Source organism: Stenella coeruleoalba (assembly GCF_951394435.1).
Source record: "Stenella coeruleoalba genome assembly, chromosome: 19".
Lineage (NCBI taxonomy): Eukaryota > Metazoa > Chordata > Mammalia > Artiodactyla > Delphinidae > Stenella > Stenella coeruleoalba.
In genome coordinates, this window is record NC_137165.1 from 6,650,806 (window position 1) to 6,668,330 (window position 17,525).

Consider the following 17,525-nt stretch of genomic DNA (forward strand, 5'->3'; position numbering starts at 1 on the left):
AAAAAAGAAAAAGTTTCCTAGGAACACTTAGCTCATGTCTCATTAGCAGGCTCTGTGTCACACACCTCCAACTGCAAGGTAATGTAACATTGCAAGAGTTTTTAGATAGGCACATTGCTGCCTGAACAAAATTGAGGTTTGGAATCAAGGAAGAAAGGAGTGTAGACACTGGCAAGGTAACCAACAGTGTGTATCACAGGTGTTTTTATTATTATCTCTATGTAAATAGTGCTAATGGCTTAACCAGTAATTGTCATAAGTATTTTCTTTCTTGTACATCTTTTTGTTTTGCCTGGAGTCAGAGCTTGCCTCATTATTTTTCATTTGCTTAAGGTTGTTTTTTCCCTTCAACTTGTGGCTAACTTTTCCCATAAATACCAAAAGCTCTGTAAGATATTTCTCAACATTATCTTCATGTGCTTCCAGCCATCAGATAATCTATCATTTCGAACCTCTTTCAGGAGACATCACTACTTGAGACCTCCATCCTTCTGCTCCATCTCTAGGTTTGAAGCCACACTGTCAGCTGGGACATCCCTCCATCCCCTTTCCCCACTTTTCTGAGTCCTCGGTCTTTCATTTCCTTGAATTACTATCTAATTTTGTTGGAGTATATCCCTTAGTTGCTTTCTGGAAGGAAAAAAAGAGAAAAAGACGTATGCTAGTTTATATATATATTGTTTTAGACTTTTGCATTCCTACCCTGACACTTAATTGCAAATCTTGCCAATCTAGAATTCTAGGTTGGATTTCGTTTCTCTCCAATTTTTAAAGCCTTTGCCGCATTGCTCTTTTGAAGTCCAGTGCCATTCTGATCACTGATTTTTGCTTGTGCCCTGTTTCCCACCCCACCTTTCATGTTTTTAGGTTCTTCTCTTTATCTCAGTATTCTGAAATTTCACTATTGTGTGTACTGATGTATTTTATCACCCACTGTGCTGAGCATCTGGTAGGAAGTAATCTGGAAGCATTTATCCTTCAGTTCTAGGACGGTTAGTTTTATTGTTCCTTTAATAATATCTTCCCCTATATTTTCTTGATTTTTGTTTTCAGAAATTGTGACAAAATTAGGAATTGGATTCTTTCCTTTTGTCTATTTCTTTATAATTTTAATCTAAGTTCCTGAAGAATTTTCTGCTTTGTTTTCCAAACGCTACTGAACTTTTCGTCATGGTTTTCACATTTTTAATTTCCAAAGGCTGCTTCTTCTTCGCTGATCACTGCTCCCTGTCCCCTTTATAAACAGGTTTGTTTCATAGATGCACAATATTTTACTATTTCTGAGGACACTAATTACAGTTTCTTTAAAGTTTAAAGAAATTAAACTTTAAAACTCTGCATTATTTTCACTTCTGCTGATTTTGTTTTGATTCCTCTCTTTTGTATCAGGAGCCGTCTTCGGAGGTCTCATGATTCTCTGCTGTTCATATTTAAGAGTGAAGCACTGAAAGACTAATTGAAACCTACATCCATGGAAGTTATTGATTTCACTGTATGGGAAACAAGTGGCCACCTAGCTTTTCCTTTGGGAATCGAATATCAATGTGGGTAGGTCTTTTCTTTGGCTGTGTGTAGAAGGATTTGGTTTCTCCAGCCTCCCTCCCAGAATTCTGTGGCTGATAGGAAATGTTCTCATCATTCTATGAACAGACTTTGAAACCTTATTCCCCTATGTTCGGACCTCCACCTCACCTGGCCCTACTCTATGGTCAATGTATCTGAGTTTAAAGGCTCTCAGGTGCAATTTTTGAAAAAGTATTTTTCTCTTGCTTTATACTGGGGATAATTGCTGACTATATAGGATAGTGGTAGGCAGGGTAGGGGACATTGGATCTAATTGCTTCTTGTAAAGACTTTCAAATAACCCTCTGGTTGTCAACGCTACCTCACCCCTGGTTTCTTTGGTACTTTCCTTCTCTAATTCCGAAGGTTTTCCAGCTCTCAGCCAGGCAATATTTCCTGCTTCTCACCAGTTTCCCCTCTGCCATAAGTGGGATAAACCTTTCTCTCATTGCTAAGCCATTTACAAGTCATCCATTCATGCTCCCTTTTCATGTAACAATATTGTTTGGGGTTGTACAAGTCTTCTGCTTTCATCAAAGATGGAATTTGGGTTTCAGTTTCTCCTTGTTGTTTGGAATGATTTTGAAAAGAAATGAAAATGAAGCCACCTTTTCTCTATGATTTTAAAACTGGAAGCCTTATTTTGTTTTGACAAAAGTTACAACTCACAGAGAATGTTTCGCTAATAGCAAACTTTTATCTGGGCAATAATGCTGCATCAAAATACATAAAAACAAAATATTTGCTATTCATGGAGAAATTGACAGAATTAGAATGGTGGTGAGGAAGGTATTATACTTCTTTAAATCTTCAGCAGATCAAAAGGCAAAAATAGGGAGGTTGAAGATCTGAATAATGTAATTAATTCATTTGATTTAAAAGATATGTTTCACGAAAGATCCTGAATAGCCAAAGCAATCTTGAGAAAGAAAAATGGAGCTGGAGGAATCAGGCTCCCACACTTCAGACTATACTACAAAGCTACAGTAATCAAGACAGTATGGTACTGGCACAAAAACAGAAATATAGATCAATGGAACAGAGTAGAAAGCCCAGAGATAAACCCACGCACATATGGTCACCTTATCTTTGATAAAGGAGGCAAGAATATACAATGGAGAAAAGACAGCCTCTTCAATAAGTGGTGCTAGGAAAACTGGATAGCTACATGTAAAAGAATGAAATTAGAACACTCCCTAACACCATACACAAAAATAAGCTCAAAATGGATTCAAGACCTAAATGTAAGGCTAGACACTATAACACTCATAGAGGAAAACACAGGCAGAACACTCTATGACATAAACCACAGCAAGTCCTTTTTGACCCACCTCCTAGAGAAATGGAAATAAAAACAAAAATAAAAAGTGGCACCTAATGAAACTTAAAAGCTTTTCATAGCAAAGGAAACCATAAACAAGACAAAAAGACAACCCTCAGAATGCGAGAAAATATTTGCAAGTGAAGCAACTGACAAAGGATTAACCTGCAAAATTTACAAGCAGCTCATGCAACTCAATATCAAAAAACAAACAACCCAATCCAAAAATGGGCAGAAGACCTAAACAGACATTTCTCCAAAGAAGATATACAGATCGCCAACAAACAAATGAAAGAATGCTCAACATCACTAATAATTAGAGAAATGCAAATCAAAACTACAGTGAGGTTTCACCTCACACCAGCCAGAATGGCCATCATCAAAAAATCTACAAACAATAAATGCTGGAGAGACTGTGGAGAAAAGGGAACCCTCCTACACTGTTGGTGGGAATGTAAATTGATACAGCCACTTTGGAGAACAGTATGGAGGCTCCTTAAAACACTAAAAATAGAACTACCATATGACCCAGCAATCCCACTACTGGGCATATACCCTGAGAAAACCATAATTCAAAAAGAGTCATGTAGCACAATGTTCACTGAAGCTCTATTTACAATAGCCAGGACATGGAAGCAACCTAAGTGTCCATTGACAGATGAATGGATAAAGAAGATGTGGCATATATACACAATGGAATATTACTCAGCCATAAAAAGAAACGAAATTGAGTTATTTGTAGTGAGGTGGGTGGACCTAGAGTCTGTCATACAGCGTGAAGTAAGTCAGAAAGAGAAAAACAAATACCGTATGCTAACACATATATATGGAATCTAAGAAAAAAAAAATGGTTCTGAAGAACCTAGGGGCAGGACAGGAATAAAAACGCAGAGGTAGGGAATGGACTTGAGGTCACGGAGAGGGGGAAGGGGAAGCTGGGACGAAGTGAGAGAGTGGCATGGACATATATACACTACCAAATGTAAAATAGATAGCTAGTGGGAAGCAGCCACATAGCACAGGGAGATCAGCTCGGTGCTTTGTGACCACCTAGAGGAGTGGGATAGGGAGGGCAGGAGGGAGACGCAAGAGGGAGGAGATATGGGGATGTATGTATGTGTATAGCTGATTCACCTTGTTGTAGGGCAGAGGCTAACACACCATTGTGAAGCAATTATACTCCAATAAAGATGGTAAAAAAAAAAAATCAAAACTGCCAGGAGTAAAAGAAAAGTAGCCAAGGGACTTCCCTGGTGGTCCAGTGTTTAAGACTTCACCTTCCAATGCAGGGGGTGTGGGTTCGATCCCTGGTTGGGGAACTAGGATCCCACATGCCTCACAGCCAAAAAAAAAAAAAAACCAAAACATAAAATAGAAGCAATATTGTAACAAATTCAATAAAGACTTTAAAAATGGTCCACATAAAAATATCTTTAAGAAAAGTAGCCAAAAGAATAATTTCTTGATTAGATTTGGAAATGGCAACATGTATGTAATATATAATGCATATATTTATAAAATATCTACCTACAGGCATATATATTATATATATAAAATGCATACATATATATTATATATGTGTGTTTATATAATGTGCATATGGTATGTATACATATATTAGCCTGTGTTTTAAAAAATTGGGGTATAAATTACACACAGTGCAATTTTAAAATCTTGATGAATTATTTTTTGTTGAGGTGTGGTTGATTTGCAATGTTGTGTTAGTTTCTGGTGTACGGCAGGGTGATTCAATTATACATATACATATATATCTATAATTTTTCAGATTCTTTTCCATTATAGGTTAATGGAAGATATTGAATATAGTTCCCTGTGCTATACAGTAAATAAATAAATAAATGAATGAATAAAAGATATGTTTCAAACTCTGTACTTCACAGAGAATAACAAGAAACAAAATACAAACCTCAGTGATGGATCCACGACCACATGAGAATGTGTGTCATGATGAAGTTGGCATTTCAGATCAGTAAATAAGGGGTAGATTATTCAACAAATGCTGTTGGGAAAACTGGCAAATGATCTGGAAATAAAGAGAAAGAGACTAATGACTTTGGTCTTCTAGTTATTGCTGCCAATTCTTGGCAGGCGGTTTGACTACTGGGGCTTTCCCCAAAGAGTCCTCGTTCCCTGGTCTTTTGCACGCCACTATAGGGTACTTTCTAGGCATTCCAAAGAATAATCAGAATTAAGCCATTTGACTTCCTCTGGTGACTTAAATGGCTGTGCTATTTTGAAAGCCAAGAGGTCCTTCATACTTTGCCCTTCTTAGGTGATTGCCTTGCATGCATTTCATAGCATGGAACTAACTGCACATTGGATTCTTCCACCATGAGTTTGGAGGGGCTAGTGCATGGGCTGAGAAGGTTGGGAATCCCACATTACTGAGCAAAGGTAGCTTTCTATTGTCAAGCCATCATAAAGCCCTCTAATGCTGTCTGAGGACTCTCGTGGGGCTCCTCCAGCTATTCCACTGCCTTCTGAATGCTCCAGGCTTTGAAAAGGCCTTCCAGAGAGCCTGCCTTCCTTCTGCATGCCCTCTCCCCCCATCCAGAAGGGATGTGCAAAATATTTATCAACTTTCATTGTGTCATTGGCACCATGAATGATGGAATATCCATCAGTCTAGAAACTAGGTGTAATTAACCAGCCAGACCTGTGCATAGTAGGTGAACATCAGCTCTTTCTGTACTAGAGACAGTCCTCCTACAATTCTCCCAGGAGCATTTCCCCCAAACTTCATTTTGTTTGAGGCGTTATAGTCTCTCTTAATTTTTTCCTCCTTTATCCCTTTGAATTTATTGTATGGTTGTCCTTGCCTCCTCTGACATGTCTGCCTGATAATAATTTTCCACGTTTGATTTACTATGCAAGTCTCTTGAGCCAGTACATTTCCGGAGGGGGCAGATGCCTCTACTGGCAGAATAGAGAGGGGTGTGGCCAGGCACATCTCCAGTGGCTTCCCCATTTTGGAAGCATCTTTCCCTTGCTTTTCCTAAGCTAGAGCTCTCTGCGAACAGGGCTTTCTCTCTTCCCAGTTACTCAAAATCCTCTCCCATTTGATTACACCACCATCTCTTAACCCTAAGAACCCATCTGGATGTTCTGTGTTCTGATGGCTGAAGAGCAAAGAGGATAAAAGTGAAGGATCCCACAGGAGATTCAGAGCCAAGCCCGGACGTGGCCAGTACTCCTTCTGCCCACACTTCACTGGCCAGAACTCAATAGCGCGTCCTCTGACCACTGTCAGGAAGGCTGGGAAATATCATTTAACTTATTGACAGAAGGAAGAAGTGGGTTCGTGAGCATCTCATCAGCCTCTGCCTCACTATTTTCTCCATCCTGCGGGATGTGGTACATGTTCTAAATTGGTGACCAATCTGTGATAGTTCTTCTTTCCTTTTTATGTAAAGGAGCATTTCCATTGGAGTAGCCATGTTCTTCTTTTAGGCCGCTTGTCCTTAAACCTTGAGATGCATTGGAATTGCCTGGAGAGGCTTGTTAAAAACGCACATTCCTGGCGCCACCTCCAGGAAATTCCCTTTTTCCATGAAAGTTTGGAAATAATGTCAGCCAGAACGTGACAAAAGTTTTCAAAAGTTGCACTGGCCAAAATGTTAATGGTGGTTGTCTTTGGACTATGGGTGATTTTCTTTTTCTTTCTCTTTGTACTTTCTAAGTTGTCTGATATGAACATGTGTTATTCGTATCAATAGGAAGAGGAGAGGCTAATTTGTTAAAGTTAAAGGATGCACCTTTCTTGTCAAGGCACTAACTTGACACAGTACTAGTGTCAACTAGTACACAGTACTCTTCTCTTTTTAAAAAAAATCCGTAAAACAATTTTAGCAGCTTTACTGAGGTATAATTTGCACTCCATAAAATATGCCCCTTGTAAGTCGCCAATTTTTAATACATTTATAAAGCTGTGCAACCATAACCTAATTCAGATGTAGAACATTTCCATCACCTGAAAAGGTTCCTGCCTGCCCGTTTGCAGTCAACCCTCACTCCCACCTCAGCCCAGGTAATCATCGATCTTCATTCTATGTAGATTTGCTTTTCCTGGGTAATTCACGTAAACTGAATCATGCAATGTGTGGTCCTTTGTATCTGACATCTTTCACATACCATAGTGCTTTTGAGGTTCAGCCATGTTGTGACTTGTGTCGGTAGTTTCTTCCTTTTGATTGCCAAATAGTATTCCAGTGTATGACTACATAACGTTGTGTTTCTCCATGCACCAGCTGATGGACATTTGGACTGTTTCTACTTTGGGGCTTTTATGAGTAATGCTTCTATGAACATATGCCTACAAGTCTTTGTACAGATATATCGTTTTGTTTCTCTTGAGTGGATAGTTAGGAACTGAACTGACAGATCTTTTAGGAAGTTTAAATTTAACTTGTAAAGAAACGGCCGAACTCTTTTCCAAGTGGTTATATCATTATGCATTCCCACCAGTAGTGCTTTAAGATTTCAGTTTCTCCACAATCTCTCCAACACTTGGTATGTTCAGTCTTTTGGATTTTAGCTATTTTAGTAGGTGTATAGTTGTATCTCATTGTAGCTTTAATATGCATTTCCCTAATGACTAATTGTGTCAAGCAACCTTTCATGTGTTTATTAACCATTCATATAGTTTCTTTGATGAATTGTCTATTTAATTACCCATTTTTAATTGGGTTGTTTGTCTCCTGATTGAATTATGGGAGTTCTTTATATTCTGGAGATAAACCATTTTTTCAGGTATGTAATTTGCCAATATTTTCTCGCATTCTGTGACTTTTTCTAACTTTCTAAACAATGTCTTTTCAGAGAAGACTTTTTAATGTTTAGTGAAATCCAATTTATTAATTTTTATCTTATGAATTATGCTTTTGATGGCCTATTTAAGAAATCTTTGCTTAACCAAAGTTACAAGATTTCTCCTGTTTTTTCTTCAAAGGCTTTTATACATTTAGCTCTTAAATGTAGGATTAGAATCCATTTTGAATTGATTTTTGTTTATTATGTGAGATAAGGATCTAAGTTTAGCTTTTAAAAAAATATATTGATATCCAATTGTCCCAACATATTTGTTGAAAAAACCATCCTCAGAAAGAAAACACGAAACATTGGGGTAAAATATACATAGCAGAAAATTTACAGTTTTGGCTAAAATTTTGTGTGCAAAATTTTCTTAGTGTAGTTTTAGTATAGGTTTTTTTTTGTTTTTTTTTTTTAGCATGGTTCATTGGCATGAAGTGCATTCACACTGGGAGGTCCCTGGTGGTCCAGTGGTTAGGGCTCAGTGCTTTCACTGCCATGGGCCTGGGTCTGATCCCTGGTCAGGGAACTAAGATCCCACAAGCTGCACAGTGCAGCCAAAAAATAAATTAAAAACAAAAAAAGTGCATTCACATTGTGCAACCGTCACCACCATCCACCTCCAGAGCTACTTTCATCCTCCAAAACGGAAACTCTGTACTCATTAAAAATAATAACTCCCCATTTCCCCTCTCCTGCAACCCCTGGCAACCACTATTCCACTTTCTGTCTCTATGAATTTGACTATTATAGGTACCTCATATTAGTGAGACCATGCGATATTTGTCCTTTTGCGATTGACTTGTTTCACTTAGCATAATATCTTCAAGGTTCGTCCATGTTGTAGCATGTGTCAGAATTTCCTTCCTTTTTATGGCTGAATAATATTTCATTGTATGTATAGCACATACTTTGTTTATCTATTCATCTGTTGATGGACACTTGGGTTGCTTCCAATTTGAGGTTATTGTGAATAATGCTGCTATGAAACAGGTGTACAAATATCTGAGTCCCTGCTTTCAATTCTTTTGAGTATATACCCAGAAATGAAATGGTTAGATCATCTGGTAATTCTATTTTTATGTTTTTGAGGCACCATTATATTGTTTTCCATCGCAGCTACATCATTTTACATTCCCATCAGCAGTGTTCCAACACATCCTCACCAACACTTGTTATTTTCCATTCTTTTTTAAATATTCAGGTCATCCTGACGGACCTGATTTAAAAAACATTATTTTTGACTCCCTCCTTTTTAGAACACTTTTTCACATGGCTTTGAGAATTCCAAATGGCTATATTTCTTACTACCTGCTGGCCATCCTTCTTAGTCTCTTTGGATGTATTCCCCTCTTCCCCCTGACCTAGCACTTTAGACTTCCTCTATGCTCCATCCTTACACCCTAAAGAATTTTAAAAATCAAAACTCATAAATACTGTATCACTTATATGTGGAATCTAAGAAATACAACAAACTAGTGAATATAATATAAAAGAAGCAGGCTCACATGTTTAGAGAACAAACTAGTGGTTACCAGTGGGGAGAGGGAAGGGGGGAGGGGCAACATAGGGGTAGGGAAGTAAGAGGTACAAACTATTAGGTATAAAATAAGCTACAAGGATATATTGCACCACATGGGGAATACAGCCAATGTTTTATAATAACTATAAATGGAGTATAACCTTTAAGTGTTGTGAATCATTATATTGAACACCTGTAACTTATGTAATATTGTACAGCAACTATACTTCAATAAAATAAATTAAAGCCCATAATTTTAATTATGAACACATCCTGAATTTACTTGACAAACTCTCCAGTCCCAATCTTCACCCCAAATTCTAAATGTGAATATACAGCTACCCGAACAACACTTCTACTTTCACCCCTAATAAGCTGCTGAGAGCTGAGATATCCAAAGCATATTCTTCATTTTCGCCCCAATTCTGTTGGGCACCCCCACAGTAAAGGGCAACATCATTTACCCATTTACTCAGGACACATATCTTGGATTGTCTTTCACTCAGACCCTCATCCCATTCAACAGAAAATCCTTCTAACCTACTTCAAACACATCCTGAATCCAACCACATCTCACATTCTGCACCACTGGCATCTCAGTGCATGCCATGTTAACATGACACACAGACCTGTAACATCCTCCTACTGGTGTCCCTGCTGCTCCTCTCCCCTCTTCCCCCCCTACGGGGAGAACTCCCCACACAGAAGCCAGCGCAATCCTTTGAAAACATTGACCAACCACATTCCCCCTGCTCTCAATCCTCCAATGGCTTCCCTTGACCCAAGAGCATCCAAAATCCTTACCACGGCCCTCAAGGCCCTACAGGATCTCAGCTCTGGCTGCTTGTCTGGTCTTGTTTCTCACCATTCCTGCTCATGGCGTGTGGCCACACTGGCCTCCTTGTCCTTCCTTGAACGTATCAAGGCCTTGGCCCCTGCTGTTCCCGTTCCTGGCACACTGTTTCCCTAGATATTTGCAGAGCCCCCTCCATCACTTCAGTCTGGTCTCTGAACACACTTCATTTCCCTGAAGAGGCTTTTCCTGATTAGCTCTTATAAATAGTCACCCTGCACTATCATTTTACTTCTGCTTTATCTTCCATCCCAGCTCTTACCATTATCTGACCCAACACTGTATAATTATGTGTCTGTTTTCTCCCAGTCTTATCCCATGACAGCACAGACATTGTCTTTTCTGTTTAGTTCTCTATTCCCCAGCACCTAGAATAGTGCTTAGTCCCTGAAGATTTTATATTATCTTTTTAAAAACTAAAGGGAATTCCCTGGTGGTCCAGTGGTTAGGAATCGGCGCTTTCACTGCCATAGCCCGGGTTCAATCCCTGGTTGGGGAACTAAGATCCCGCAAGCCGTGTGGCACGGCCAAATAAATAAATAAATAAATATAAATTTTAAAAATAAAAAAAGAAAAAATTTGAGGCTCCCAAGTAAATTTCTCTAGGAATCAGTATTAATAAAAGATTTCCCTCTTTTTGTTGAATGCAGAGTTTTTACTTTCTGGTTACATATTCAATAATTATCATACAAAATGTCAGTCTAAGCCCAGTGTCCTGACATTCTAAACTCCTTTCTCTGTTAGTACTTGAAAAATCTCCCTGAGTACATCGCTTTGCTCGTTCTTCCCACTTGAAGTCATCAACAGGGCAGCCCTGGTTTCCAAGCCTCTACCTCGATCTGTTCTCAGGCACAGCATCGGTGCCCTACAGTGGGAGATGGAGAAATCCCAGGAGTGTTGCTAAATCAGGAGACTGGCTTCATTATTATGCATCCCCAGTAAATCCTAAGCATGACTTATGAGACTCCTTTTAGGGTGATTAAAAGAAAGAAAGAAACTAATGAGAAGATCACACACTTCATTTGTAGCAAACATTTCAGGCAGTTTTCTTCCAAGACGTTTATAAAAGAAACCCAGGGGAGTGAAATGGGTCTCTACATGTTGATACCCTGAGTCAGAAAATTCAAGAGACCATGTATTGACATCTTAGAGGAGAATGAGGGATGTCCAGTGGAGTTGAAACATAGTAATGAATGGTGTGTGGCGGACGGTAGTGTGTGTGTGTGTGTGTGTGTGTGCATGTGCGTGTTGGGTGGAGAGCTGATGTTGGGGAAAGATGAGAATGAGGGTGGGCGGTGGCCAGGCAGTAAAGCATCTACTAGAATCTTCAATGGTGAACTGTTGAAGGATTTTAAGCAAGGACATGCTTTAATGAAACTTGCACTTTGGGAAGATCCTTCCAGTTGCAGCGTGGAGATAGAGGGCCACACCAGAGACATCAAAACCAGTGACAAGGCCATGGTATTTCAGGGGAGACATAAAGGTAGCAATGAGGACAGAAAGACATATATTAAAGTGGTAGAAATGACTTCATATCCTGGAATTCCAAGGTGCAGAAAGACATTTGAAAGGATTCCAACCTCCGAAGAGTAGCACATTGGCCTCCCTTGGAGAGATACGCAGAAGATGGAGAATTACAGCTTTATTTATTTATTTTTTGACTGGTTAGCTAGTGAAATTACATCTTTGTTTCAAGATTTTTTAAACAATTTTTATTGGAGTGTAGTTGCTTTACAATGTTGTGTTAGTTTCTACTGTACAGCAAAGTGAATCGGCTATACGTACACATACATCCCCTCCTTTTTGGATTTCCTTCCCAGTTAGGTCACCCACAGAGCACTGAGTAGAGTTCCCTGTGCTATATCATAGGTTCTCATTAGTTATCTACTTTATACACAGTAGTGTATATGTGTCAATCCCAATCTCACCATTCCTCCCACCACCACCCCTTCCCCCCTTGGTGTCCATATGTTTGTTCTCTACGTCTGTGTCTCTATTTCTGCTTTGCAAATAAGATCATCTATACCATTTTTCTAGATTCCACATATATGCATTAATATACGATATTTATTTTCTCTTTCTGGCTTACGAGAATTATAGCTTTAGATCTTTAGTTACCTCTGTAAACTCTAAGAACTTTCTCAGGGCACTAAGGTCTACTCTCTGCAGATAAGATGAGCAGAGAATAGGTTCTCCTTAGGTTCTGATGATATGGACAGGCCTGCGTGGCCCCCTCAGGACCGTGACCTATTAAAAGAGCTTTCCAGCAGGAGACAGAAAGTGGAGTTTTCCAAACCTACTCAGTAAACCTTGTTCTCACCAATTTTCCTCAACCGTAGTAATGAGGGCAGTAAGCCAGGGAGAGATGGATGCCAGGAGAATCCTTTAGCATCCTGCCAAGCAAAGCAGTGGACCAACTTTGAGATGACAAAACGTTAGATGCAGACAGGTCACTGTGCTATCAGAAGCCCGGCTGCAAGCCCACCATGGCGCCTCTTCCAGAAGCAACACACAAGCCCAGTCTCCGCCAGGGCCAGACCCGGGACCTTGCACGGATCTCCGTCTGAGCTGCGATTTCCTGCCAACCAGTCTTTCCTAGCATGTGCCTGCTGGAATAATCTGTCCCAAACCCACACGCTGGAGGCTACTGAGTTGTTTTCTTTTTAAGAGCGGAACTTCATACCAGACAGCAGCCCTATGCGACTATTCTCCATCTGCCGACTCTTCTCCACCAACCACCAACAGATTCTTCTCCATCTTCCTCTGCTCTGCTCTGTATCACATATCGTCCCAGGCTCCCTTCACCTTTCTCTGCTCTGCTCTGTGTCCCATATCGCCCCAGGCTCTCTTTCCATATGGTTTCTGATTGGGTTCAACTGATAGGAAATTTGGGCAAGAGGTTAGAAACCGGAGGAAAGGGAGGTCAGGATACTTCTTCCCTTCAGCCTCCCATCTTGGGCACTTCAACTTTGGCTTCCCTCCACGACTGCAGCCCCCCAGGTGGTCCCTCCTCTACTGTTCCAACTCCTATGGGCTCTGCGAACAAACTTCCTCCCCATGTTGGCTTCAGCCCCAGGGATGGTCACGGCTTCTCTCTGCTGCTGGTGTCTGGGTATCTCCGCATCTCTTTTTGTCTCCCAAACCCAGGCTAGCTCTCTGGGAGTGGCCTCTTCATGTATTTCTCTTCATCTGAACCATCTGCAGTGAATTCGATTTCCTGCAGAGACTCTGACGGAGTACAGTTGCAGTGAACCATGCTTGTCACCCGCAGAGACCGTGCTGCTTCCCGTCCTGTTGAACTTGGGCAGCGTGGAAACTACGGCTTAGTACTCCAACTCATGTTGGGATTCACATGCTTTCTTCTGGGCGTCCACCTATAAAGGTTTGTCTTAATCCCTTAAAAATACACACATGCGTACTTGGCGATTCCTCGGCGGTTTTGCATCATTTCTTGGCTAAAAGGACTGGCCTCAGAGAGGTCTTCATAATTTCCCTTTTGAATCTGAGATGGACTCCCCAGTCCCCTCTCAAGCCACATCTTTATTTTCCTCTACCACGTGTCGAAAAGTTGAACATCCGTGGTGATGATGCAGTTCTGGTCTCTTCTAGGGTGAAGATTTAGTCTGAGATGAACTGGGAGGTTGCACCCTAACCTGAGCTATTCAGAAAAGTGTCCCCAAATGGAACTCAGATCCCGACTGGGAACGCCCTGCCTGAGCAACTGACCGAGGTGTCTGTCTTGCTTGTGTCAACGGGGTATAGAAGTCAGACCCTAACCAGCTTCCACAAGAAATTTCATCAGCCCTAACATGCCATGATTCTTACAGACTTAACTAAAGTTTCGGTGAGTCACAGAAAGCAGTAGCATCCCATTGTGCCCACATTCTGCCCCTCATTCATCTTCTTTCTTCTGCATAACTTCTTCCTCCCGATTTCTCCCCAGAGGCTCACGATTGCCCTTCCTAAAGCAGAGTAACTTCCCTCTGCTGAAGATTTAGCTCTTGTTTTAGATCGGGTTTCCTGGATGGAGACTCTGAGACAGAGAAGTTGTATGCAGGCTTTTTAGCGAGTAGCCTTGGGAGACACAAAAGAGTGAGAAAAGAAGGAGGCAGTGGGCAGGAGGAGATCAAAAGAAAGGAAAGGGGCTAAATTCCTCTCTGACAAGGAGTCAGTAGCAACTGTTGCATTATTCAAGTTGAAACTTCAGGAAATCCAGGTTTTAAGTGATTCTCAAAAGACTTAGAAGTGGCTACCGGTAGAAGGAAATAGACAGTATGGCTTCCACATGAGGCGAAGGACAGCAAATTAAAGACAACACAGATGCTCTCTCAAGATCACCTTGTTCAAACTGCAGCGCGCGTGCACATCACCCGGGATCTTTTTAAACGCAGATTCTGACTCAGTAAGTCTGGGGCCGGGCCTGAGACTCTGCATTTCTAACTAACTTCAGGCGATGCTGCTGACCTGCAGCCACACTTGTGGGAAGACGCTGATGACGACAGTGAGATCACATACCCGCGATCTCTGCAAACCCTGCTCGATGCACTAGACTTCTCTGAGTCCCCAGACGCACTCCGCAGTGTCCTACCTCTACACCTTGGGTCACACTGGCTCTCCTATTGGGAATGACTTTCTAGGCACTGCCTCCACTGTCAGAATTCTACCAAGTGACCCAGGGCAAGGTCTATTCAATTCATACTTGCCCATAAAGCCTCCCTGATCCCCTAAGCTAGTTGATCCCTTCTTTCACTAGAACCTTGCCTTACGGAACTGCCCACCTTCTACCACATCTCAAGCTGTCTGTGCACAAACCTGTCCTAGTTTGCTCAGGAATGTAAGGATCTCAAGGTAGGAGTTCTGTAATCTTCAACACTGTTCACTCATAATACCAAATACAGGGCTTCATTAATATGCAACGTTCTACATCGTTAGTTGAATTAAGTTGAGAAAGACTGAAGGCATTGGCGAGAAGTATATGGAAGCAGGAAAAACTTGAAGTGCCTTCTCCAGTGATAACTTTTTTGGCTACTTGATCTATTATTGCCCCTGAGGTCTCTCAGGAGAATTGGCTAGTTAAGGTGGTACATCTACAGCCAACTGATAAAAGCAGACAGTTTGTCCTGCGTGGCAACCAGTCCCTGAACCCGCCGATATGCAGAATGTCGGGGGGTGGGGGTGGGGGGAGGAGCATTCTGCTGATTGACTGATTTCCCCATCTTGAAACCATTTGTTTGGCGTGATTATATACATACACAATAAATATCCGTCCACAAAGAAGCAACTTCCTTAAAATTTATGAGCTATTTCTTCTATTCCCTTACTAACACATTTTCATTTTTCTCTGTCCTCAGTTTCTGGGACAAATCTAAGCCTATATTTAAAAAGAGCTGAAAAATGCAAACAAACAGCCCAAGATATGAAAGCCATTCAAATGAATCCAGAGTTTATTTTCATTACATTTAATCAGACTACTTGGGGACGGATGCTATTACATCAACTGATGACAGGGGAGAAGGCTATTCAACCTCTATTTTGTTCTCTTCTCTTCTCCATTAGGGAAATTATCTTCAAATCAGGAAGGCTAGACTAACCATGAGTATGAGATGGCTAAAGTCCCAAATAGGAAGAAAGCCACCTAGAGGACTCATCATCAGACTCAGTGAATCCAAGGGACTCACGCCTTAGAAATTGCAGCCTCGAAACCAAAAGCATGTGCAGATGTTACTGAAGAATCAATACTTTCTCTGAACAATTATGATGGATGAGGTAGGTGACAGAACGTCGAGAATGTGTAAACACTGACCTGGTTTTTTTTTTGGAAATGGGAGAAACTGAAATCTTTAAAATAGACATCTGCTCCCCAACAAAATCTCATAATGGATTATTTACATGTAATTCATTCCTTACATTACAATTATTTGTGAGCTGCAGTTAAAGAAATTGAGAATAACTGAGAATCAGAATAGGATCCCTTTAGAATTAGGCAAAACAAACCTCCTTTTCCTTTGAGTAGAATCCCTGGTCTGGAAAATCAAGGAACTAAAAGATCAAATACCTGTTATCTCAGGAAAAGATGTAGCGTAGATTTGATTATATTTCGGGGGCTGATAAACTCAACCAAACGCACTGCTGGTCAAGGAGCAATGTCAAAAGTCTCTAGGAACATATCACGGGGCTCTGTTTTTTACCCATTTCTGTTGAGCACATACCGAATGGTGAATTTTCGGAGGCATGTTGCAAGGTGGCCTCCCACGGCCCACTCCTGGCCTTTGCTTTTACAACTTCAGGTCATCCATTAGTTCTTGCTTAAATATTAACTCTCTGACTGTGACCCTCCCCGCGATTGCTGAAGCCCCCCCCATTCATACGCTTTCATTGCATTATGCAATGTCTAGAACCTCCGGGTTTTGCAAAACTTTCGCAAGATTCCGTTTCTTTATCAAACACCTTTCATCACTTCTTCAGATTCTCTTTTCTTAGGACCAGTGGGTTTACCAGGATGATAGACTGGCAGTGCTAACACTGAGGAAGTCCTGGGTGAACTGGGGTGAGTTTGTCACTCTAACCTGAGGAATCCTTGCCTCTTCGTTTGCTGTTTTAAAAAAACAGTAAAGGGGGCTTCCCTGGTGGCGCAGTGGTTGAGAGTCCGCCTGCCAATGCAGGGGACACGGGTTCGTGCCCCGGTCCGGGAAGATCCCACGTGCTGCGGAGCGGCTGGGCCCGTGAGCCACAACTACTGACAAAAATAAGTTCTCCTTATTTTTTTGATTTGTTTTTCATGGTGCCTGTCTTTGCACAATGAAACCACCTGCACATCTTATATTGAGGAAGCTGCCATAGAGAAGTCTGTCTTCAAAACACACTTTGGTTAGTAGAGTTAAGCAGAGATGCTGCTTGGCCTATGTGACACCCTGGGTTCCCTTCTAATGCCTGATAATCCACATTTTGCATAACTGCCCAAACCATTAAGACCACATCTTTCTTCCTTGGTCTCAGCAACTTTCCAATCGACTGTGGATCAGAAAAGTTTTAAGTGACTTATCAGATTCCTGGTAACAGTGCCTGAGGCAACGCTCAAGGCCACTTAAGATTCGGGTCACCGATGCCAGTGTGTGTGCTGGGAGGCGGGGTTCCTACAACAAGCAGTTCTCCGACACCAGTTGTGTGTTCTGCAATTCAGCCCAGTTCTGACACTGTCTACCTGGAGATGGCGTCAGATCCCACAGCTCAGCCCTACCTGAACCGTAACCTGCCAAGGGCAGGAGAGCTGAACCCCGCCTCTCCCACCGCCCCCCTCTTTCGGGAATATTTATTACAGGCCTGTTTCGTGCCCGGAGCTCTGCTGGTTGTAAAGGGTCCTCTGAAGGACACCTGGAGACTTTCAGGTGTAATTCGGGGATTTTGGAGGTCTTTAAAAAAATTTTTTTTCTCTTTGA

At 41.3% G+C, this 17,525-nt stretch overlaps 1 protein-coding gene across 5 annotated transcripts in view; it reads right to left on the minus strand.

Annotated features, from left to right (window-relative positions):
* The window catches only part of ADPRM (ADP-ribose/CDP-alcohol diphosphatase, manganese dependent), a 388,290-nt gene that overhangs the window by 73,222 nt on the left and 297,543 nt on the right, over positions 1-17,525 (minus strand). For 4 of the 5 annotated variants that reach the window (XR_013824978.1, XR_013824980.1, XR_013824981.1 and 1 more), the window contains one exon: positions 4,812-4,928. The exons of the other annotated variant lie outside the window; for it this stretch is intronic. The gene's annotated coding sequence lies outside the window, so the exon portion shown is untranslated. The remainder of the gene's footprint in view (positions 1-4,811; positions 4,929-17,525) is intronic. 5 annotated transcript variants of the gene reach the window in all.